At 58.7% G+C, this 20,642-nt stretch overlaps 15 non-coding genes across 15 annotated transcripts; all 15 read right to left on the reverse strand.

Moving 5' to 3' along the window:
- Window positions 1-1,030: 1,030 nt before the first annotated feature.
- On the reverse strand, window positions 1,031-1,120 carry trnay-gua (transfer RNA tyrosine (anticodon GUA)). Its single transcript is given in 2 exon segments — window positions 1,031-1,066; window positions 1,084-1,120. It is a non-coding gene; the product is annotated as a tRNA-Tyr (tRNA).
- A 1,176-nt stretch (window positions 1,121-2,296) lies between these two features.
- Window positions 2,297-2,386, reverse strand: trnay-gua (transfer RNA tyrosine (anticodon GUA)). Its single transcript is given in 2 exon segments — window positions 2,297-2,332; window positions 2,350-2,386. It is a non-coding gene; the product is annotated as a tRNA-Tyr (tRNA).
- A 1,176-nt stretch (window positions 2,387-3,562) lies between these two features.
- Window positions 3,563-3,652, reverse strand: trnay-gua (transfer RNA tyrosine (anticodon GUA)). Its single transcript is given in 2 exon segments — window positions 3,563-3,598; window positions 3,616-3,652. It is a non-coding gene; the product is annotated as a tRNA-Tyr (tRNA).
- Window positions 3,653-4,828: 1,176 nt separating this feature from the next.
- trnay-gua (transfer RNA tyrosine (anticodon GUA)) lies at window positions 4,829-4,918 on the reverse strand. The gene is given in 2 exon segments: window positions 4,829-4,864; window positions 4,882-4,918. It is a non-coding gene; the product is annotated as a tRNA-Tyr (tRNA).
- A 1,176-nt stretch (window positions 4,919-6,094) lies between these two features.
- trnay-gua (transfer RNA tyrosine (anticodon GUA)) lies at window positions 6,095-6,184 on the reverse strand. The gene is given in 2 exon segments: window positions 6,095-6,130; window positions 6,148-6,184. It is a non-coding gene; the product is annotated as a tRNA-Tyr (tRNA).
- A 1,168-nt stretch (window positions 6,185-7,352) lies between these two features.
- On the reverse strand, window positions 7,353-7,442 carry trnay-gua (transfer RNA tyrosine (anticodon GUA)). Its single transcript is given in 2 exon segments — window positions 7,353-7,388; window positions 7,406-7,442. It is a non-coding gene; the product is annotated as a tRNA-Tyr (tRNA).
- A 1,176-nt stretch (window positions 7,443-8,618) lies between these two features.
- trnay-gua (transfer RNA tyrosine (anticodon GUA)) lies at window positions 8,619-8,708 on the reverse strand. The gene is given in 2 exon segments: window positions 8,619-8,654; window positions 8,672-8,708. It is a non-coding gene; the product is annotated as a tRNA-Tyr (tRNA).
- Window positions 8,709-9,876: 1,168 nt separating this feature from the next.
- Window positions 9,877-9,966, reverse strand: trnay-gua (transfer RNA tyrosine (anticodon GUA)). The gene is given in 2 exon segments: window positions 9,877-9,912; window positions 9,930-9,966. It is a non-coding gene; the product is annotated as a tRNA-Tyr (tRNA).
- A 1,176-nt stretch (window positions 9,967-11,142) lies between these two features.
- Window positions 11,143-11,232, reverse strand: trnay-gua (transfer RNA tyrosine (anticodon GUA)). Its single transcript is given in 2 exon segments — window positions 11,143-11,178; window positions 11,196-11,232. It is a non-coding gene; the product is annotated as a tRNA-Tyr (tRNA).
- Window positions 11,233-12,408: 1,176 nt separating this feature from the next.
- On the reverse strand, window positions 12,409-12,498 carry trnay-gua (transfer RNA tyrosine (anticodon GUA)). Its single transcript is given in 2 exon segments — window positions 12,409-12,444; window positions 12,462-12,498. It is a non-coding gene; the product is annotated as a tRNA-Tyr (tRNA).
- A 2,431-nt stretch (window positions 12,499-14,929) lies between these two features.
- Window positions 14,930-15,019, reverse strand: trnay-gua (transfer RNA tyrosine (anticodon GUA)). The gene is given in 2 exon segments: window positions 14,930-14,965; window positions 14,983-15,019. It is a non-coding gene; the product is annotated as a tRNA-Tyr (tRNA).
- Window positions 15,020-16,195: 1,176 nt separating this feature from the next.
- On the reverse strand, window positions 16,196-16,285 carry trnay-gua (transfer RNA tyrosine (anticodon GUA)). The gene is given in 2 exon segments: window positions 16,196-16,231; window positions 16,249-16,285. It is a non-coding gene; the product is annotated as a tRNA-Tyr (tRNA).
- A 1,176-nt stretch (window positions 16,286-17,461) lies between these two features.
- trnay-gua (transfer RNA tyrosine (anticodon GUA)) lies at window positions 17,462-17,551 on the reverse strand. Its single transcript is given in 2 exon segments — window positions 17,462-17,497; window positions 17,515-17,551. It is a non-coding gene; the product is annotated as a tRNA-Tyr (tRNA).
- Window positions 17,552-18,727: 1,176 nt separating this feature from the next.
- trnay-gua (transfer RNA tyrosine (anticodon GUA)) lies at window positions 18,728-18,817 on the reverse strand. The gene is given in 2 exon segments: window positions 18,728-18,763; window positions 18,781-18,817. It is a non-coding gene; the product is annotated as a tRNA-Tyr (tRNA).
- A 1,176-nt stretch (window positions 18,818-19,993) lies between these two features.
- trnay-gua (transfer RNA tyrosine (anticodon GUA)) lies at window positions 19,994-20,083 on the reverse strand. Its single transcript is given in 2 exon segments — window positions 19,994-20,029; window positions 20,047-20,083. It is a non-coding gene; the product is annotated as a tRNA-Tyr (tRNA).
- Between the last annotated feature and the right edge of the window lie 559 nt (window positions 20,084-20,642).

A 20,642-nucleotide genomic window follows, 5' to 3' on the forward strand; every position in this document is an offset into this window, starting at 1 on the left:
AATCGTCTCGAGTGCTGATCCGAAACTGCCAGATTCTGCCGGTACAGTACCTGACTCGCAGCTTCGTGTACATGTCAGGTTAGGGTTTGGGCCGCAGCTTACCGACTGGTTCAAGTTGCCTCCAAACACGTCCAGGACGTGCCCGCTGACCTCAGGCGACTCACCCACCACCGGTGTGATCCTTTCAAGGTGCTGACTTGCACCCCGCAGGGAAAAAACATCAACGCCGCAGGCGTTTCCCTTCACTGCGCAGCTCGACTTCCTTCCTACGCTGCACCCTGAAACAGCAGGACCTGCCTGTCGCTCACGCGTGAAGCTTTTGATCTTTCGGGACCACTCTCAGGGAGGCGGCGTACGCAAACGGTATTCCGTCTGCTGCAGACCAGCTGAGTGAGTGGGTGCACTCGCAGTTTTAAAAGCAAGTGGAGAATGCGAGCATCGATCCCACTACCTCACGCGTGCGCTCCAACAGTTGAACTAATCCCCCGGTAGGTGAGCCGGCCACGCTTTCGCTCCTTCCGCAGTGGATCCTGAGCAGCCACGCTCCAGGATGTGCAGGAAATCCTCTCACCCGTCGGACGGCTGAGACCAAACAGTGCTGATGCCTGTCTCGCTGAAAGAACCAACTTGTCGGAGGAGCGGCAGCGGCAGCTGGTGGACTCAGGCGAGGCGGAAGGCCCCGTGGACGAGGAAAGAAGTGCTGAGGCGATGGCGATTGCTGATTGGAGGTGGAAACGACTTCAGCCTTGGCGCAGCCACCACGAGCGTGAGGTGACGTCGCAGGGCCCCGCCTGACTGATAGAAGACTTCATTTGGTTGCAGTGAGCACAAAGTGCTTTCATGCGTTTGTGTCGAAAACGAGGCACCCTGCTGGCCGTCAGCTGCAGCCGCAGCAAGGAGACAGCTGGCTGGCTGGTTGCAGAGGGGGAAGGGCGTGTGCCGACGTGTCGCCTTTTCAGCTCATCTGTGTTGCTGTGGCCCGTGTGCTGGTGGATGCTGACTGTTTGCAAAAAGCAGCAGGGTGGGGGGCTACTTCGAGCCGGAATTGAACCGGCGACCTAAGGATGACAGGTTTGCGACACACTACAGTCCTCCGCTCTACCAGCTGAGCTATCGAAGGAGAGCCCAGTAGAGGCTCTCCCTTGCTGATGCTTTGCCGCGCTCCTCCACTAATGCGACGCCGTTGCCTCCCTGAAAATCTGTCACTCTGGCAGATCCTGAGCCACTGGCTGATCTCCACAGCTTCGGCCTGTGCTGGCATGAAGAAATCGTCTCGAGTGCTGATCCGAAACTGCCAGATTCTGCCGGTACAGTACCTGACTCGCAGCTTCGTGTACATGTCAGGTTAGGGTTTGGGCCGCAGCTTACCGACTGGTTCAAGTTGCCTCCAAACACGTCCAGGACGTGCCCGCTGACCTCAGGCGACTCACCCACCACCGGTGTGATCCTTTCAAGGTGCTGACTTGCACCCCGCAGGGAAAAAACATCAACGCCGCAGGCGTTTCCCTTCACTGCGCAGCTCGACTTCCTTCCTACGCTGCACCCTGAAACAGCAGGACCTGCCTGTCGCTCACGCGTGAAGCTTTTGATCTTTCGGGACCACTCTCAGGGAGGCGGCGTACGCAAACGGTATTCCGTCTGCTGCAGACCAGCTGAGTGAGTGGGTGCACTCGCAGTTTTAAAAGCAAGTGGAGAATGCGAGCATCGATCCCACTACCTCACGCGTGCGCTCCAACAGTTGAACTAATCCCCCGGTAGGTGAGCCGGCCACGCTTTCGCTCCTTCCGCAGTGGATCCTGAGCAGCCACGCTCCAGGATGTGCAGGAAATCCTCTCACCCGTCGGACGGCTGAGACCAAACAGTGCTGATGCCTGTCTCGCTGAAAGAACCAACTTGTCGGAGGAGCGGCAGCGGCAGCTGGTGGACTCAGGCGAGGCGGAAGGCCCCGTGGACGAGGAAAGAAGTGCTGAGGCGATGGCGATTGCTGATTGGAGGTGGAAACGACTTCAGCCTTGGCGCAGCCACCACGAGCGTGAGGTGACGTCGCAGGGCCCCGCCTGACTGATAGAAGACTTCATTTGGTTGCAGTGAGCACAAAGTGCTTTCATGCGTTTGTGTCGAAAACGAGGCACCCTGCTGGCCGTCAGCTGCAGCCGCAGCAAGGAGACAGCTGGCTGGCTGGTTGCAGAGGGGGAAGGGCGTGTGCCGACGTGTCGCCTTTTCAGCTCATCTGTGTTGCTGTGGCCCGCGTGCTGGTGGATGCTGACTGTTTGCAAAAAGCAGCAGGGTGGGGGGCTACTTCGAGCCGGAATTGAACCGGCGACCTAAGGATGACAGGTTTGCGACACACTACAGTCCTCCGCTCTACCAGCTGAGCTATCGAAGGAGAGCCCAGCCGTGGCTCTCCCTTGCTGATGCTTTGCCGCGCTCCTCCACTAATGCGACGCCGTTGCCTCCCTGAAAATCTGTCACTCTGGCAGATCCTGAGCCACTGGCTGATCTCCACAGCTTCGGCCTGTGCTGGCATGAAGAAATCGTCTCGAGTGCTGATCCGAAACTGCCAGATTCTGCCGGTACAGTACCTGACTCGCAGCTTCGTGTACATGTCAGGTTAGGGTTTGGGCCGCAGCTTACCGACTGGTTCAAGTTGCCTCCAAACACGTCCAGGACGTGCCCGCTGACCTCAGGCGACTCACCCACCACCGGTGTGATCCTTTCAAGGTGCTGACTTGCACCCCGCAGGGAAAAAACATCAACGCCGCAGGCGTTTCCCTTCACTGCGCAGCTCGACTTCCTTCCTACGCTGCACCCTGAAACAGCAGGACCTGCCTGTCGCTCACGCGTGAAGCTTTTGATCTTTCGGGACCACTCTCAGGGAGGCGGCGTACGCAAACGGTATTCCGTCTGCTGCAGACCAGCTGAGTGAGTGGGTGCACTCGCAGTTTTAAAAGCAAGTGGAGAATGCGGGCATCGATCCCACTACCTCACGCGTGCGCTCCAACAGTTGAACTAATCCCCCGGTAGGTGAGCCGGCCACGCTTTCGCTCCTTCCGCAGTGGATCCTGAGCAGCCACGCTCCAGGATGTGCAGGAAATCCTCTCACCCGTCGGACGGCTGAGACCAAACATTGCTGATGCCTGTCTCGCTGAAAGAACCAACTTGTCGGAGGAGCGGCAGCGGCAGCTGGTGGACTCAGGCGAGGCGGAAGGCCCCGTGGACGAGGAAAGAAGTGCTGAGGCGATGGCGATTGCTGATTGGAGGTGGAAACGACTTCAGCCTTGGCGCAGCCACCACGAGCGTGAGGTGACGTCGCAGGGCCCCGCCTGACTGATAGAAGACTTCATTTGGTTGCAGTGAGCACAAAGTGCTTTCATGCGTTTGTGTCGAAAACGAGGCACCCTGCTGGCCGTCAGCTGCAGCCGCAGCAAGGAGACAGCTGGCTGGCTGGTTGCAGAGGGGGAAGGGCGTGTGCCGACGTGTCGCCTTTTCAGCTCATCTGTGTTGCTGTGGCCCGCGTGCTGGTGGATGCTGACTGTTTGCAAAAAGCAGCAGGGTGGGGGGCTACTTCGAGCCGGAATTGAACCGGCGACCTAAGGATGACAGGTTTGCGACACACTACAGTCCTCCGCTCGACCAGCTGAGCTATCGAAGGAGAGCCCAGTAGAGGCTCTCCCTTGCTGATGCTTTGCCGCGCTCCTCCACTAATGCGACGCCGTTGCCTCCCTGAAAATCTGTCACTCTGGCAGATCCTGAGCCACTGGCTGATCTCCACAGCTTCGGCCTGTGCTGGCATGAAGAAATCGTCTCGAGTGCTGATCCGAAACTGCCAGATTCTGCCGGTACAGTACCTGACTCGCAGCTTCGTGTACATGTCAGGTTAGGGTTTGGGCCGCAGCTTACCGACTGGTTCAAGTTGCCTCCAAACACGTCCAGGACGTGCCCGCTGACCTCAGGCGACTCACCCACCACCGGTGTGATCCTTTCAAGGTGCTGACTTGCACCCCGCAGGGAAAAAACATCAACGCCGCAGGCGTTTCCCTTCACTGCGCAGCTCGACTTCCTTCCTACGCTGCACCCTGAAACAGCAGGACCTGCCTGTCGCTCACGCGTGAAGCTTTTGATCTTTCGGGACCACTCTCAGGGAGGCGGCGTACGCAAACGGTATTCCGTCTGCTGCAGACCAGCTGAGTGAGTGGGTGCACTCGCAGTTTTAAAAGCAAGTGGAGAATGCGAGCATCGATCCCACTACCTCACGCGTGCGCTCCAACAGTTGAACTAATCCCCCGGTAGGTGAGCCGGCCACGCTTTCGCTCCTTCCGCAGTGGATCCTGAGCAGCCACGCTCCAGGATGTGCAGGAAATCCTCTCACCCGTCGGACGGCTGAGACCAAACAGTGCTGATGCCTGTCTCGCTGAAAGAACCAACTTGTCGGAGGAGCGGCAGCGGCAGCTGGTGGACTCAGGCGAGGCGGAAGGCCCCGTGGACGAGGAAAGAAGTGCTGAGGCGATGGCGATTGCTGATTGGAGGTGGAAACGACTTCAGCCTTGGCGCAGCCACCACGAGCGTGAGGTGACGTCGCAGGGCCCCGCCTGACTGATAGAAGACTTCATTTGGTTGCAGTGAGCACAAAGTGCTTTCATGCGTTTGTGTCGAAAACGAGGCACCCTGCTGGCCGTCAGCTGCAGCCGCAGCAAGGAGACAGCTGGCTGGCTGGTTGCAGAGGGGGAAGGGCGTGTGCCGACGTGTCGCCTTTTCAGCTCATCTGTGTTGCTGTGGCCCGTGTGCTGGTGGATGCTGACTGTTTGCAAAAAGCAGCAGGGTGGGGGGCTACTTCGAGCCGGAATTGAACCGGCGACCTAAGGATGACAGGTTTGCGACACACTACAGTCCTCCGCTCTACCAGCTGAGCTATCGAAGGAGAGCCCAGTAGAGGCTCTCCCTTGCTGATGCTTTGCCGCGCTCCTCCACTAATGCGACGCCGTTGCCTCCCTGAAAATCTGTCACTCTGGCAGATCCTGAGCCACTGGCTGATCTCCACAGCTTCGGCCTGTGCTGGCATGAAGAAATCGTCTCGAGTGCTGATCCGAAACTGCCAGATTCTGCCGGTACAGTACCTGACTCGCAGCTTCGTGTACATGTCAGGTTAGGGTTTGGGCCGCAGCTTACCGACTGGTTCAAGTTGCCTCCAAACACGTCCAGGACGTGCCCGCTGACCTCAGGCGACTCACCCACCACCGGTGTGATCCTTTCAAGGTGCTGACTTGCACCCCGCAGGGAAAAAACATCAACGCCGCAGGCGTTTCCCTTCACTGCGCAGCTCGACTTCCTTCCTACGCTGCACCCTGAAACAGCAGGACCTGCCTGTCGCTCACGCGTGAAGCTTTTGATCTTTCGGGACCACTCTCAGGGAGGCGGCGTACGCAAACGGTATTCCGTCTGCTGCAGACCAGCTGAGTGAGTGGGTGCACTCGCAGTTTTAAAAGCAAGTGGAGAATGCGAGCATCGATCCCACTACCTCACGCGTGCGCTCCAACAGTTGAACTAATCCCCCGGTAGGTGAGCCGGCCACGCTTTCGCTCCTTCCGCAGTGGATCCTGAGCAGCCACGCTCCAGGATGTGCAGGAAATCCTCTCACCCGTCGGACGGCTGAGACCAAACAGTGCTGATGCCTGTCTCGCTGAAAGAACCAACTTGTCGGAGGAGCGGCAGCGGCAGCTGGTGGACTCAGGCGAGGCGGAAGGCCCCGTGGACGAGGAAAGAAGTGCTGAGGCGATGGCGATTGCTGATTGGAGGTGGAAACGACTTCAGCCTTGGCGCAGCCACCACGAGCGTGAGGTGACGTCGCAGGGCCCCGCCTGACTGATAGAAGACTTCATTTGGTTGCAGTGAGCACAAAGTGCTTTCATGCGTTTGTGTCGAAAACGAGGCACCCTGCTGGCCGTCAGCTGCAGCCGCAGCAAGGAGACAGCTGGCTGGCTGGTTGCAGAGGGGGAAGGGCGTGTGCCGACGTGTCGCCTTTTCAGCTCATCTGTGTTGCTGTGGCCCGCGTGCTGGTGGATGCTGACTGTTTGCAAAAAGCAGCAGGGTGGGGGGCTACTTCGAGCCGGAATTGAACCGGCGACCTAAGGATGACAGGTTTGCGACACACTACAGTCCTCCGCTCTACCAGCTGAGCTATCGAAGGAGAGCCCAGTAGAGGCTCTCCCTTGCTGATGCTTTGCCGCGCTCCTCCACTAATGCGACGCCGTTGCCTCCCTGAAAATCTGTCACTCTGGCAGATCCTGAGCCACTGGCTGATCTCCACAGCTTCGGCCTGTGCTGGCATGAAGAAATCGTCTCGAGTGCTGATCCGAAACTGCCAGATTCTGCCGGTACAGTACCTGACTCGCAGCTTCGTGTACATGTCAGGTTAGGGTTTGGGCCGCAGCTTACCGACTGGTTCAAGTTGCCTCCAAACACGTCCAGGACGTGCCCGCTGACCTCAGGCGACTCACCCACCACCGGTGTGATCCTTTCAAGGTGCTGACTTGCACCCCGCAGGGAAAAAACATCAACGCCGCAGGCGTTTCCCTTCACTGCGCAGCTCGACTTCCTTCCTACGCTGCACCCTGAAACAGCAGGACCTGCCTGTCGCTCACGCGTGAAGCTTTTGATCTTTCGGGACCACTCTCAGGGAGGCGGCGTACGCAAACGGTATTCCGTCTGCTGCAGACCAGCTGAGTGAGTGGGTGCACTCGCAGTTTTAAAAGCAAGTGGAGAATGCGGGCATCGATCCCACTACCTCACGCGTGCGCTCCAACAGTTGAACTAATCCCCCGGTAGGTGAGCCGGCCACGCTTTCGCTCCTTCCGCAGTGGATCCTGAGCAGCCACGCTCCAGGATGTGCAGGAAATCCTCTCACCCGTCGGACGGCTGAGACCAAACATTGCTGATGCCTGTCTCGCTGAAAGAACCAACTTGTCGGAGGAGCGGCAGCGGCAGCTGGTGGACTCAGGCGAGGCGGAAGGCCCCGTGGACGAGGAAAGAAGTGCTGAGGCGATGGCGATTGCTGATTGGAGGTGGAAACGACTTCAGCCTTGGCGCAGCCACCACGAGCGTGAGGTGACGTCGCAGGGCCCCGCCTGACTGATAGAAGACTTCATTTGGTTGCAGTGAGCACAAAGTGCTTTCATGCGTTTGTGTCGAAAACGAGGCACCCTGCTGGCCGTCAGCTGCAGCCGCAGCAAGGAGACAGCTGGCTGGCTGGTTGCAGAGGGGGAAGGGCGTGTGCCGACTTTTCAGCTCATCTGTGTTGCTGTGGCCCGCGTGCTGGTGGATGCTGACTGTTTGCAAAAAGCAGCAGGGTGGGGGGCTCCTTCGAGCCGGAATTGAACCGGCGACCTAAGGGTGACAGGTTTGCGACACACTACAGTCCTCCACTCTACCAGCTAAGCTATCGAAGGAGAGCCCAGCCGTGGCTCTCCCTTGCTGATGCTTTGCCGCGCTCCTCCACTAATGCGACGCCGTTGCCTCCCTGAAAATCTGTCACTCTGGCAGATCCTGAGCCACTGGCTGATCTCCACAGCTTCGGCCTGTGCTGGCATGAAGAAATCGTCTCGAGTGCTGATCCGAAACTGCCAGATTCTGCCGGTACAGTACCTGACTCGCAGCTTCGTGTACATGTCAGGTTAGGGTTTGGGCCGCAGCTTACCGACTGGTTCAAGTTGCCTCCAAACACGTCCAGGACGTGCCCGCTGACCTCAGGCGACTCACCCACCACCGGTGTGATCCTTTCAAGGTGCTGACTTGCACCCCGCAGGGAAAAAACATCAACGCCGCAGGCGTTTCCCTTCACTGCGCAGCTCGACTTCCTTCCTACGCTGCACCCTGAAACAGCAGGACCTGCCTGTCGCTCACGCGTGAAGCTTTTGATCTTTCGGGACCACTCTCAGGGAGGCGGCGTACGCAAACGGTATTCCGTCTGCTGCAGACCAGCTGAGTGAGTGGGTGCACTCGCAGTTTTAAAAGCAAGTGGAGAATGCGGGCATCGATCCCACTACCTCACGCGTGCGCTCCAACAGTTGAACTAATCCCCCGGTAGGTGAGCCGGCCACGCTTTCGCTCCTTCCGCAGTGGATCCTGAGCAGCCACGCTCCAGGATGTGCAGGAAATCCTCTCACCCGTCGGACGGCTGAGACCAAACATTGCTGATGCCTGTCTCGCTGAAAGAACCAACTTGTCGGAGGAGCGGCAGCGGCAGCTGGTGGACTCAGGCGAGGCGGAAGGCCCCGTGGACGAGGAAAGAAGTGCTGAGGCGATGGCGATTGCTGATTGGAGGTGGAAACGACTTCAGCCTTGGCGCAGCCACCACGAGCGTGAGGTGACGTCGCAGGGCCCCGCCTGACTGATAGAAGACTTCATTTGGTTGCAGTGAGCACAAAGTGCTTTCATGCGTTTGTGTCGAAAACGAGGCACCCTGCTGGCCGTCAGCTGCAGCCGCAGCAAGGAGACAGCTGGCTGGCTGGTTGCAGAGGGGGAAGGGCGTGTGCCGACGTGTCGCCTTTTCAGCTCATCTGTGTTGCTGTGGCCCGCGTGCTGGTGGATGCTGACTGTTTGCAAAAAGCAGCAGGGTGGGGGGCTACTTCGAGCCGGAATTGAACCAGCGACCTAAGGATGACAGGTTTGCGACACACTACAGTCCTCCGCTCTACCAGCTGAGCTATCGAAGGAGAGCCCAGTAGAGGCTCTCCCTTGCTGATGCTTTGCCGCGCTCCTCCACTAATGCGACGCCGTTGCCTCCCTGAAAATCTGTCACTCTGGCAGATCCTGAGCCACTGGCTGATCTCCACAGCTTCGGCCTGTGCTGGCATGAAGAAATCGTCTCGAGTGCTGATCCGAAACTGCCAGATTCTGCCGGTACAGTACCTGACTCGCAGCTTCGTGTACATGTCAGGTTAGGGTTTGGGCCGCAGCTTACCGACTGGTTCAAGTTGCCTCCAAACACGTCCAGGACGTGCCCGCTGACCTCAGGCGACTCACCCACCACCGGTGTGATCCTTTCAAGGTGCTGACTTGCACCCCGCAGGGAAAAAACATCAACGCCGCAGGCGTTTCCCTTCACTGCGCAGCTCGACTTCCTTCCTACGCTGCACCCTGAAACAGCAGGACCTGCCTGTCGCTCACGCGTGAAGCTTTTGATCTTTCGGGACCACTCTCAGGGAGGCGGCGTACGCAAACGGTATTCCGTCTGCTGCAGACCAGCTGAGTGAGTGGGTGCACTCGCAGTTTTAAAAGCAAGTGGAGAATGCGGGCATCGATCCCACTACCTCACGCGTGCGCTCCAACAGTTGAACTAATCCCCCGGTAGGTGAGCCGGCCACGCTTTCGCTCCTTCCGCAGTGGATCCTGAGCAGCCACGCTCCAGGATGTGCAGGAAATCCTCTCACCCGTCGGACGGCTGAGACCAAACATTGCTGATGCCTGTCTCGCTGAAAGAACCAACTTGTCGGAGGAGCGGCAGCGGCAGCTGGTGGACTCAGGCGAGGCGGAAGGCCCCGTGGACGAGGAAAGAAGTGCTGAGGCGATGGCGATTGCTGATTGGAGGTGGAAACGACTTCAGCCTTGGCGCAGCCACCACGAGCGTGAGGTGACGTCGCAGGGCCCCGCCTGACTGATAGAAGACTTCATTTGGTTGCAGTGAGCACAAAGTGCTTTCATGCGTTTGTGTCGAAAACGAGGCACCCTGCTGGCCGTCAGCTGCAGCCGCAGCAAGGAGACAGCTGGCTGGCTGGTTGCAGAGGGGGAAGGGCGTGTGCCGACTTTTCAGCTCATCTGTGTTGCTGTGGCCCGCGTGCTGGTGGATGCTGACTGTTTGCAAAAAGCAGCAGGGTGGGGGGCTCCTTCGAGCCGGAATTGAACCGGCGACCTAAGGGTGACAGGTTTGCGACACACTACAGTCCTCCGCTCTACCAGCTAAGCTATCGAAGGAGAGCCCAGCCGTGGCTCTCCCTTGCTGATGCTTTGCCGCGCTCCTCCACTAATGCGACGCCGTTGCCTCCCTGAAAATCTGTCACTCTGGCAGATCCTGAGCCACTGGCTGATCTCCACAGCTTCGGCCTGTGCTGGCATGAAGAAATCGTCTCGAGTGCTGATCCGAAACTGCCAGATTCTGCCGGTACAGTACCTGACTCGCAGCTTCGTGTACATGTCAGGTTAGGGTTTGGGCCGCAGCTTACCGACTGGTTCAAGTTGCCTCCAAACACGTCCAGGACGTGCCCGCTGACCTCAGGCGACTCACCCACCACCGGTGTGATCCTTTCAAGGTGCTGACTTGCACCCCGCAGGGAAAAAACATCAACGCCGCAGGCGTTTCCCTTCACTGCGCAGCTCGACTTCCTTCCTACGCTGCACCCTGAAACAGCAGGACCTGCCTGTCGCTCACGCGTGAAGCTTTTGATCTTTCGGGACCACTCTCAGGGAGGCGGCGTACGCAAACGGTATTCCGTCTGCTGCAGACCAGCTGAGTGAGTGGGTGCACTCGCAGTTTTAAAAGCAAGTGGAGAATGCGGGCATCGATCCCACTACCTCACGCGTGCGCTCCAACAGTTGAACTAATCCCCCGGTAGGTGAGCCGGCCACGCTTTCGCTCCTTCCGCAGTGGATCCTGAGCAGCCACGCTCCAGGATGTGCAGGAAATCCTCTCACCCGTCGGACGGCTGAGACCAAACATTGCTGATGCCTGTCTCGCTGAAAGAACCAACTTGTCGGAGGAGCGGCAGCGGCAGCTGGTGGACTCAGGCGAGGCGGAAGGCCCCGTGGACGAGGAAAGAAGTGCTGAGGCGATGGCGATTGCTGATTGGAGGTGGAAACGACTTCAGCCTTGGCGCAGCCACCACGAGCGTGAGGTGACGTCGCAGGGCCCCGCCTGACTGATAGAAGACTTCATTTGGTTGCAGTGAGCACAAAGTGCTTTCATGCGTTTGTGTCGAAAACGAGGCACCCTGCTGGCCGTCAGCTGCAGCCGCAGCAAGGAGACAGCTGGCTGGCTGGTTGCAGAGGGGGAAGGGCGTGTGCCGACGTGTCGCCTTTTCAGCTCATCTGTGTTGCTGTGGCCCGCGTGCTGGTGGATGCTGACTGTTTGCAAAAAGCAGCAGGGTGGGGGGCTCCTTCGAGCCGGAATTGAACCGGCGACCTAAGGGTGACAGGTTTGCGACACACTACAGTCCTCCGCTCTACCAGCTGAGCTATCGAAGGAGAGCCCAGCAGTGGCTCTCCCTTGCTGATGCTTTGCCGCACTCCTCCACTAATGCGACGCCGTTGCCTCCCTGAAAATCTGTCACTCTGGCAGATCCTGAGCCACTGGCTGATCTCCACAGCTTCGGCCTGTGCTGGCATGAAGAAATCGTCTCGAGTGCTGATCCGAAACTGCCAGATTCTGCCGGTACAGTACCTGACTCGCAGCTTCGTGTACATGTCAGGTTAGGGTTTGGGCCGCAGCTTACCGACTGGTTCAAGTTGCCTCCAAACACGTCCAGGACGTGCCCGCTGACCTCAGGCGACTCACCCACCACCGGTGTGATCCTTTCAAGGTGCTGACTTGCACCCCGCAGGGAAAAAACATCAACGCCGCAGGCGTTTCCCTTCACTGCGCAGCTCGACTTCCTTCCTACGCTGCACCCTGAAACAGCAGGACCTGCCTGTCGCTCACGCGTGAAGCTTTTGATCTTTCGGGACCACTCTCAGGGAGGCGGCGTACGCAAACGGTATTCCGTCTGCTGCAGACCAGCTGAGTGAGTGGGTGCACTCGCAGTTTTAAAAGCAAGTGGAGAATGCGGGCATCGATCCCACTACCTCACGCGTGCGCTCCAACAGTTGAACTAATCCCCCGGTAGGTGAGCCGGCCACGCTTTCGCTCCTTCCGCAGTGGATCCTGAGCAGCCACGCTCCAGGATGTGCAGGAAATCCTCTCACCCGTCGGACGGCTGAGACCAAACATTGCTGATGCCTGTCTCGCTGAAAGAACCAACTTGTCGGAGGAGCGGCAGCGGCAGCTGGTGGACTCAGGCGAGGCGGAAGGCCCCGTGGACGAGGAAAGAAGTGCTGAGGCGATGGCGATTGCTGATTGGAGGTGGAAACGACTTCAGCCTTGGCGCAGCCACCACGAGCGTGAGGTGACGTCGCAGGGCCCCGCCTGACTGATAGAAGACTTCATTTGGTTGCAGTGAGCACAAAGTGCTTTCATGCGTTTGTGTCGAAAACGAGGCACCCTGCTGGCCGTCAGCTGCAGCCGCAGCAAGGAGACAGCTGGCTGGCTGGTTGCAGAGGGGGAAGGGCGTGTGCCGACGTGTCGCCTTTTCAGCTCATCTGTGTTGCTGTGGCCCGCGTGCTGGTGGATGCTGACTGTTTGCAAAAAGCAGCAGGGTGGGGGGCTCCTTCGAGCCGGAATTGAACCGGCGACCTAAGGGTGACAGGTTTGCGACACACTACAGTCCTCCGCTCTACCAGCTGAGCTATCGAAGGAGAGCCCAGCCGTGGCTCTCCCTTGCTGATGCTTTGCCGCGCTCCTCCACTAATGCGACGCCGTTGCCTCCCTGAAAATCTGTCACTCTGGCAGATCCTGAGCCACTGGCTGATCTCCACAGCTTCGGCCTGTGCTGGCATGAAGAAATCGTCTCGAGTGCTGATCCGAAACTGCCAGATTCTGCCGGTACAGTACCTGACTCGCAGCTTCGTGTACATGTCAGGTTAGGGTTTGGGCCGCAGCTTACCGACTGGTTCAAGTTGCCTCCAAACACGTCCAGGACGTGCCCGCTGACCTCAGGCGACTCACCCACCACCGGTGTGATCCTTTCAAGGTGCTGACTTGCACCCCGCAGGGAAAAAACATCAACGCCGCAGGCGTTTCCCTTCACTGCGCAGCTCGACTTCCTTCCTACGCTGCACCCTGAAACAGCAGGACCTGCCTGTCGCTCACGCGTGAAGCTTTTGATCTTTCGGGACCACTCTCAGGGAGGCGGCGTACGCAAACGGTATTCCGTCTGCTGCAGACCAGCTGAGTGAGTGGGTGCACTCGCAGTTTTAAAAGCAAGTGGAGAATGCGGGCATCGATCCCACTACCTCACGCGTGCGCTCCAACAGTTGAACTAATCCCCCGGTAGGTGAGCCGGCCACGCTTTCGCTCCTTCCGCAGTGGATCCTGAGCAGCCACGCTCCAGGATGTGCAGGAAATCCTCTCACCCGTCGGACGGCTGAGACCAAACATTGCTGATGCCTGTCTCGCTGAAAGAACCAACTTGTCGGAGGAGCGGCAGCGGCAGCTGGTGGACTCAGGCGAGGCGGAAGGCCCCGTGGACGAGGAAAGAAGTGCTGAGGCGATGGCGATTGCTGATTGGAGGTGGAAACGACTTCAGCCTTGGCGCAGCCACCACGAGCGTGAGGTGACGTCGCAGGGCCCCGCCTGACTGATAGAAGACTTCATTTGGTTGCAGTGAGCACAAAGTGCTTTCATGCGTTTGTGTCGAAAACGAGGCACCCTGCTGGCCGTCAGCTGCAGCCGCAGCAAGGAGACAGCTGGCTGGCTGGTTGCAGAGGGGGAAGGGCGTGTGCCGACGTGTCGCCTTTTCAGCTCATCTGTGTTGCTGTGGCCCGCGTGCTGGTGGATGCTGACTGTTTGCAAAAAGCAGCAGGGTGGGGGGCTCCTTCGAGCCGGCGACCTAAGGATGACAGGTTTGCGACACACTACAGTCCTCCGCTCTACCAGCTGAGCTATCGAAGGAGAGCCCAGCAGAGGCTCTCCCTTGCTGATGCTTTGCCGCGCTCCTCCACTAATGCGACGCCGTTGCCTCCCTGAAAATCTGTCACTCTGGCAGATCCTGAGCCACTGGCTGATCTCCACAGCTTCGGCCTGTGCTGGCATGAAGAAATCGTCTCGAGTGCTGATCCGAAACTGCCAGATTCTGCCGGTACAGTACCTGACTCGCAGCTTCGTGTACATGTCAGGTTAGGGTTTGGGCCGCAGCTTACCGACTGGTTCAAGTTGCCTCCAAACACGTCCAGGACGTGCCCGCTGACCTCAGGCGACTCACCCACCACCGGTGTGATCCTTTCAAGGTGCTGACTTGCACCCCGCAGGGAAAAAACATCAACGCCGCAGGCGTTTCCCTTCACTGCGCAGCTCGACTTCCTTCCTACGCTGCACCCTGAAACAGCAGGACCTGCCTGTCGCTCACGCGTGAAGCTTTTGATCTTTCGGGACCACTCTCAGGGAGGCGGCGTACGCAAACGGTATTCCGTCTGCTGCAGACCAGCTGAGTGAGTGGGTGCACTCGCAGTTTTAAAAGCAAGTGGAGAATGCGGGCATCGATCCCACTACCTCACGCGTGCGCTCCAACAGTTGAACTAATCCCCCGGTAGGTGAGCCGGCCACGCTTTCGCTCCTTCCGCAGTGGATCCTGAGCAGCCACGCTCCAGGATGTGCAGGAAATCCTCTCACCCGTCGGACGGCTGAGACCAAACATTGCTGATGCCTGTCTCGCTGAAAGAACCAACTTGTCGGAGGAGCGGCAGCGGCAGCTGGTGGACTCAGGCGAGGCGGAAGGCCCCGTGGACGAGGAAAGAAGTGCTGAGGCGATGGCGATTGCTGATTGGAGGTGGAAACGACTTCAGCCTTGGCGCAGCCACCACGAGCGTGAGGTGACGTCGCAGGGCCCCGCCTGACTGATAGAAGACTTCATTTGGTTGCAGTGAGCACAAAGTGCTTTCATGCGTTTGTGTCGAAAACGAGGCACCCTGCTGGCCGTCAGCTGCAGCCGCAGCAAGGAGACAGCTGGCTGGCTGGTTGCAGAGGGGGAAGGGCGTGTGCCGACGTGTCGCCTTTTCAGCTCATCTGTGTTGCTGTGGCCCGCGTGCTGGTGGATGCTGACTGTTTGCAAAAAGCAGCAGGGTGGGGGGCTCCTTCGAGCCGGAATTGAACCGGCGACCTAAGGGTGACAGGTTTGCGACACACTACAGTCCTCCGCTCTACCAGCTGAGCTATCGAAGGAGAGCCCAGTAGAGGCTCTCTCTTGCTGATGCTTTGCCGCGCTCCTCCACTAATGCGACGCCGTTGCCTCCCTGAAAATCTGTCACTCTGGCAGATCCTGAGCCACTGGCTGATCTCCACAGCTTCGGCCTGTGCTGGCATGAAGAAATCGTCTCGAGTGCTGATCCGAAACTGCCAGATTCTGCCGGTACAGTACCTGACTCGCAGCTTCGTGTACATGTCAGGTTAGGGTTTGGGCCGCAGCTTACCGACTGGTTCAAGTTGCCTCCAAACACGTCCAGGACGTGCCCGCTGACCTCAGGCGACTCACCCACCACCGGTGTGATCCTTTCAAGGTGCTGACTTGCACCCCGCAGGGAAAAAACATCAACGCCGCAGGCGTTTCCCTTCACTGCGCAGCTCGACTTCCTTCCTACGCTGCACCCTGAAACAGCAGGACCTGCCTGTCGCTCACGCGTGAAGCTTTTGATCTTTCGGGACCACTCTCAGGGAGGCGGCGTACGCAAACGGTATTCCGTCTGCTGCAGACCAGCTGAGTGAGTGGGTGCACTCGCAGTTTTAAAAGCAAGTGGAGAATGCGGGCATCGATCCCACTACCTCACGCGTGCGCTCCAACAGTTGAACTAATCCCCCGGTAGGTGAGCCGGCCACGCTTTCGCTCCTTCCGCAGTGGATCCTGAGCAGCCACGCTCCAGGATGTGCAGGAAATCCTCTCACCCGTCGGACGGCTGAGACCAAACATTGCTGATGCCTGTCTCGCTGAAAGAACCAACTTGTCGGAGGAGCGGCAGCGGCAGCTGGTGGACTCAGGCGAGGCGGAAGGCCCCGTGGACGAGGAAAGAAGTGCTGAGGCGATGGCGATTGCTGATTGGAGGTGGAAACGACTTCAGCCTTGGCGCAGCCACCACGAGCGTGAGGTGACGTCGCAGGGCCCCGCCTGACTGATAGAAGACTTCATTTGGTTGCAGTGAGCACAAAGTGCTTTCATGCGTTTGTGTCGAAAACGAGGCACCCTGCTGGCCGTCAGCTGCAGCCGCAGCAAGGAGACAGCTGGCTGGCTGGTTGCAGAGGGGGAAGGGCGTGTGCCGACGTGTCGCCTTTTCAGCTCATCTGTGTTGCTGTGGCCCGCGTGCTGGTGGATGCTGACTGTTTGCAAAAAGCAGCAGGGTGGGGGGCTCCTTCGAGCCGGAATTGAACCGGCGACCTAAGGATGACAGGTTTGCGACACACTACAGTCCTCCGCTCTACCAGCTGAGCTATCGAAGGAGAGCCCAGCAGTGGCTCTCCCTTGCTGATGCTTTGCCGCGCTCCTCCACTAATGCGACGCCGTTGCCTCCCTGAAAATCTGTCACTCTGGCAGATCCTGAGCCACTGGCTGATCTCCACAGCTTCGGCCTGTGCTGGCATGAAGAAATCGTCTCGAGTGCTGATCCGAAACTGCCAGATTCTGCCGGTACAGTACCTGACTCGCAGCTTCGTGTACATGTCAGGTTAGGGTTTGGGCCGCAGCTTACCGACTGGTTCAAGTTGCCTCCAAACACGTCCAGGACGTGCCCGCTGACCTCAGGCGACTCACCCACCACCGGTGTGATCCTTTCAAGGTGCTGACTTGCACCCCGCAGGGAAAAAACATCAACGCCGCAGGCGTTTCCCTTCACTGCGCAGCTCGACTTCCTTCCTACGCTGCACCCTGAAACAGCAGGACCTGCCTGTCGCTCACGCGTGAAGCTTTTGATCTTTCGGGACCACTCTCAGGGAGGCGGCGTACGCAAACGGTATTCCGTCTGCTGCAGACCAGCTGAGTGAGTGGGTGCACTCGCAGTTTTAAAAGCAAGTGGAGAATGCGGGCATCGATCCCACTACCTCACGCGTGCGCTCCAACAGTTGAACTAATCCCCCGGTAGGTGAGCCGGCCACGCTTTCGCTCCTTCCGCAGTGGATCCTGAGCAGCCACGCTCCAGGATGTGCAGGAAATCCTCTCACCCGTCGGACGGCTGAGACCAAACATTGCTGATGCCTGTCTCGCTGAAAGAACCAACTTGTCGGAGGAGCGGCAGCGGCAGCTGGTGGACTCAGGCGAGGCGGAAGGCCCCGTGGACGAGGAAAGAAGTGCTGAGGCGATGGCGATTGCTGATTGGAGGTGGAAACGACTTCAGCCTTGGCGCAGCCACCACGAGCGTGAGGTGACGTCGCAGGGCCCCGCCTGACTGATAGAAGACTTCATTTGGTTGCAGTGAGCACAAAGTGCTTTCATGCGTTTGTGTCGAAAACGAGGCACCCTGCTGGCCGTCAGCTGCAGCCGCAGCAAGGAGACAGCTGGCTGGCTGGTTGCAGAGGGGGAAGGGCGTGTGCCGACGTGTCGCCTTTTCAGCTCATCTGTGTTGCTGTGGCCCGCGTGCTGGTGGATGCTGACTGTTTGCAAAAAGCAGCAGGGTGGGGGGCTCCTTCGAGCCGGAATTGAACCGGCGGCCTAAGGATGACAGGTTTGCGACACACTACAGTCCTCCGCTCTACCAGCTGAGCTATCGAAGGAGAGCCCAGCAGTGGCTCTCCCTTGCTGATGCTTTGCCGCGCTCCTCCACTAATGCGACGCCGTTGCCTCCCTGAAAATCTGTCACTCTGGCAGATCCTGAGCCACTGGCTGATCTCCACAGCTTCGGCCTGTGCTGGCATGAAGAAATCGTCTCGAGTGCTGATCCGAAACTGCCAGATTCTGCCGGTACAGTACCTGACTCGCAGCTTCGTGTACATGTCAGGTTAGGGTTTGGGCCGCAGCTTACCGACTGGTTCAAGTTGCCTCCAAACACGTCCAGGACGTGCCCGCTGACCTCAGGCGACTCACCCACCACCGGTGTGATCCTTTCAAGGTGCTGACTTGCACCCCGCAGGGAAAAAACATCAACGCCGCAGGCGTTTCCCTTCACTGCGCAGCTCGACTTCCTTCCTACGCTGCACCCTGAAACAGCAGGACCTGCCTGTCGCTCACGCGTGAAGCTTTTGATCTTTCGGGACCACTCTCAGGGAGGCGGCGTACGCAAACGGTATTCCGTCTGCTGCAGACCAGCTGAGTGAGTGGGTGCACTCGCAGTTTTAAAAGCAAGTGGAGAATGCGAGCATCGATCCCACTACCTCACGCGTGCGCTCCAACAGTTGAACTAATCCCCCGGTAGGTGAGCCGGCCACGCTTTCGCTCCTTCCGCAGTGGATCCTGAGCAGCCACGCTCCAGGATGTGCAGGAAATCCTCTCACCCGTCGGACGGCTGAGACCAAACAGTGCTGATGCCTGTCTCGCTGAAAGAACCAACTTGTCGGAGGAGCGGCAGCGGCAGCTGGTGGACTCAGGCGAGGCGGAAGGCCCCGTGGACGAGGAAAGAAGTGCTGAGGCGATGGCGATTGCTGATTGGAGGTGGAAACGACTTCAGCCTTGGCGCAGCCACCACGAGCGTGAGGTGACGTCGCAGGGCCCCGCCTGACTGATAGAAGACTTCATTTGGTTGCAGTGAGCACAAAGTGCTTTCATGCGTTTGTGTCGAAAACGAGGCACCCTGCTGGCCGTCAGCTGCAGCCGCAGCAAGGAGACAGCTGGCTGGCTGGTTGCAGAGGGGGAAGGGCGTGTGCCGACGTGTCGCCTTTTCAGCTCATCTGTGTTGCTGTGGCCTGCGTGCTGGTGGATGCTGACTGTTTGCAAAAAGCAGCAGGGTGGGGGGCTCCTTCGAGCCGGAATTGAACCGGCGACCTAAGGATGACAGGTTTGCGACACACTACAGTCCTCCGCTCTACCAGCTGAGCTATCGAAGGAGAGCCCAGCAGTGGCTCTCCCTTGCTGATGCTTTGCCGCGCTCCTCCACTAATGCGACGCCGTTGCCTCCCTGAAAATCTGTCACTCTGGCAGATCCTGAGCCACTGGCTGATCTCCACAGCTTCGGCCTGTGCTGGCATGAAGAAATCGTCTCGAGTGCTGATCCGAAACTGCCAGATTCTGCCGGTACAGTACCTGACTCGCAGCTTCGTGTACATGTCAGGTTAGGGTTTGGGCCGCAGCTTACCGACTGGTTCAAGTTGCCTCCAAACACGTCCAGGACGTGCCCGCTGACCTCAGGCGACTCACCCACCACCGGTGTGATCCTTTCAAGGTGCTGACTTGCACCCCGCAGGGAAAAAACATCAACGCCGCAGGCGTTTCCCTTCACTGCGCAGCTCGACTTCCTTCCTACGCTGCACCCTGAAACAGCAGGACCTGCCTGTCGCTCACGCGTGAAGCTTTTGATCTTTCGGGACCACTCTCAGGGAGGCGGCGTACGCAAACGGTATTCCGTCTGCTGCAGACCAGCTGAGTGAGTGGGTGCACTCGCAGTTTTAAAAGCAAGTGGAGAATGCGGGCATCGATCCCACTACCTCACGCGTGCGCTCCAACAGTTGAACTAATCCCCCGGTAGGTGAGCCGGCCACGCTTTCGCTCCTTCCGCAGTGGATCCTGAGCAGCCACGCTCCAGGATGTGCAGGAAATCCTCTCACCCGTCGGACGGCTGAGACCAAACATTGCTGATGCCTGTCTCGCTGAAAGAACCAACTTGTCGGAGGAGCGGCAGCGGCAGCTGGTGGACTCAGGCGAGGCGGAAGGCCCCGTGGACGAGGAAAGAAGTGCTGAGGCGATGGCGATTGCTGATTGGAGGTGGAAACGACTTCAGCCTTGGCGCAGCCACCACGAGCGTGAGGTGACGTCGCAGGGCCCCGCCTGACTGATAGAAGACTTCATTTGGTTGCAGTGAGCACAAAGTGCTTTCATGCGTTTGTGTCGAAAACGAGGCACCCTGCTGGCCGTCAGCTGCAGCCGCAGCAAGGAGACAGCTGGCTGGCTGGTTGCAGAGGGGGAAGGGCGTGTGCCGACGTGTCGCCTTTTCAGCTCATCTGTGTTGCTGTGGCCCGCGTGCTGGTGGATGCTGACTGTTTGCAAAAAGCAGCAGGGTGGGGGGCTCCTTCGAGCCGGAATTGAACCGGCGACCTAAGGATGACAGGTTTGCGACACACTACAGTCCTCCGCTCTACCAGCTGAGCTATCGAAGGAGAGCCCAGCAGTGGCTCTCCCTTGCTGATGCTTTGCCGCGCTCCTCCACTAATGCGACGCCGTTGCCTCCCTGAAAATCTGTCACTCTGGCAGATCCTGAGCCACTGGCTGATCTCCACAGCTTCGGCCTGTGCTGGCATGAAGAAATCGTCTCGAGTGCTGATCCGAAACTGCCAGATTCTGCCGGTACAGTACCTGACTCGCAGCTTCGTGTACATGTCAGGTTAGGGTTTGGGCCGCAGCTTACCGACTGGTTCAAGTTGCCTCCAAACACGTCCAGGACGTGCCCGCTGACCTCAGGCGACTCACCCACCACCGGTGTGATCCTTTCAAGGTGCTGACTTGCACCCCGCAGGGAAAAAACATCAACGCCGCAGGCGTTTCCCTTCACTGCGCAGCTCGACTTCCTTCCTACGCTGCACCCTGAAACAGCAGGACCTGCCTGTCGCTCACGCGTGAAGCTTTTGATCTTTCGGGACCACTCTCAGGGAGGCGGCGTACGCAAACGGTATTCCGTCTGCTGCAGACCAGCTGAGTGAGTGGGTGCACTCGCAGTTT

The sequence above is a fragment of the Chiloscyllium punctatum genome, chromosome 5 (genome assembly GCF_047496795.1).
Source record: "Chiloscyllium punctatum isolate Juve2018m chromosome 5, sChiPun1.3, whole genome shotgun sequence".
In the NCBI taxonomy this organism is placed as follows: domain Eukaryota; kingdom Metazoa; phylum Chordata; class Chondrichthyes; order Orectolobiformes; family Hemiscylliidae; genus Chiloscyllium; species Chiloscyllium punctatum.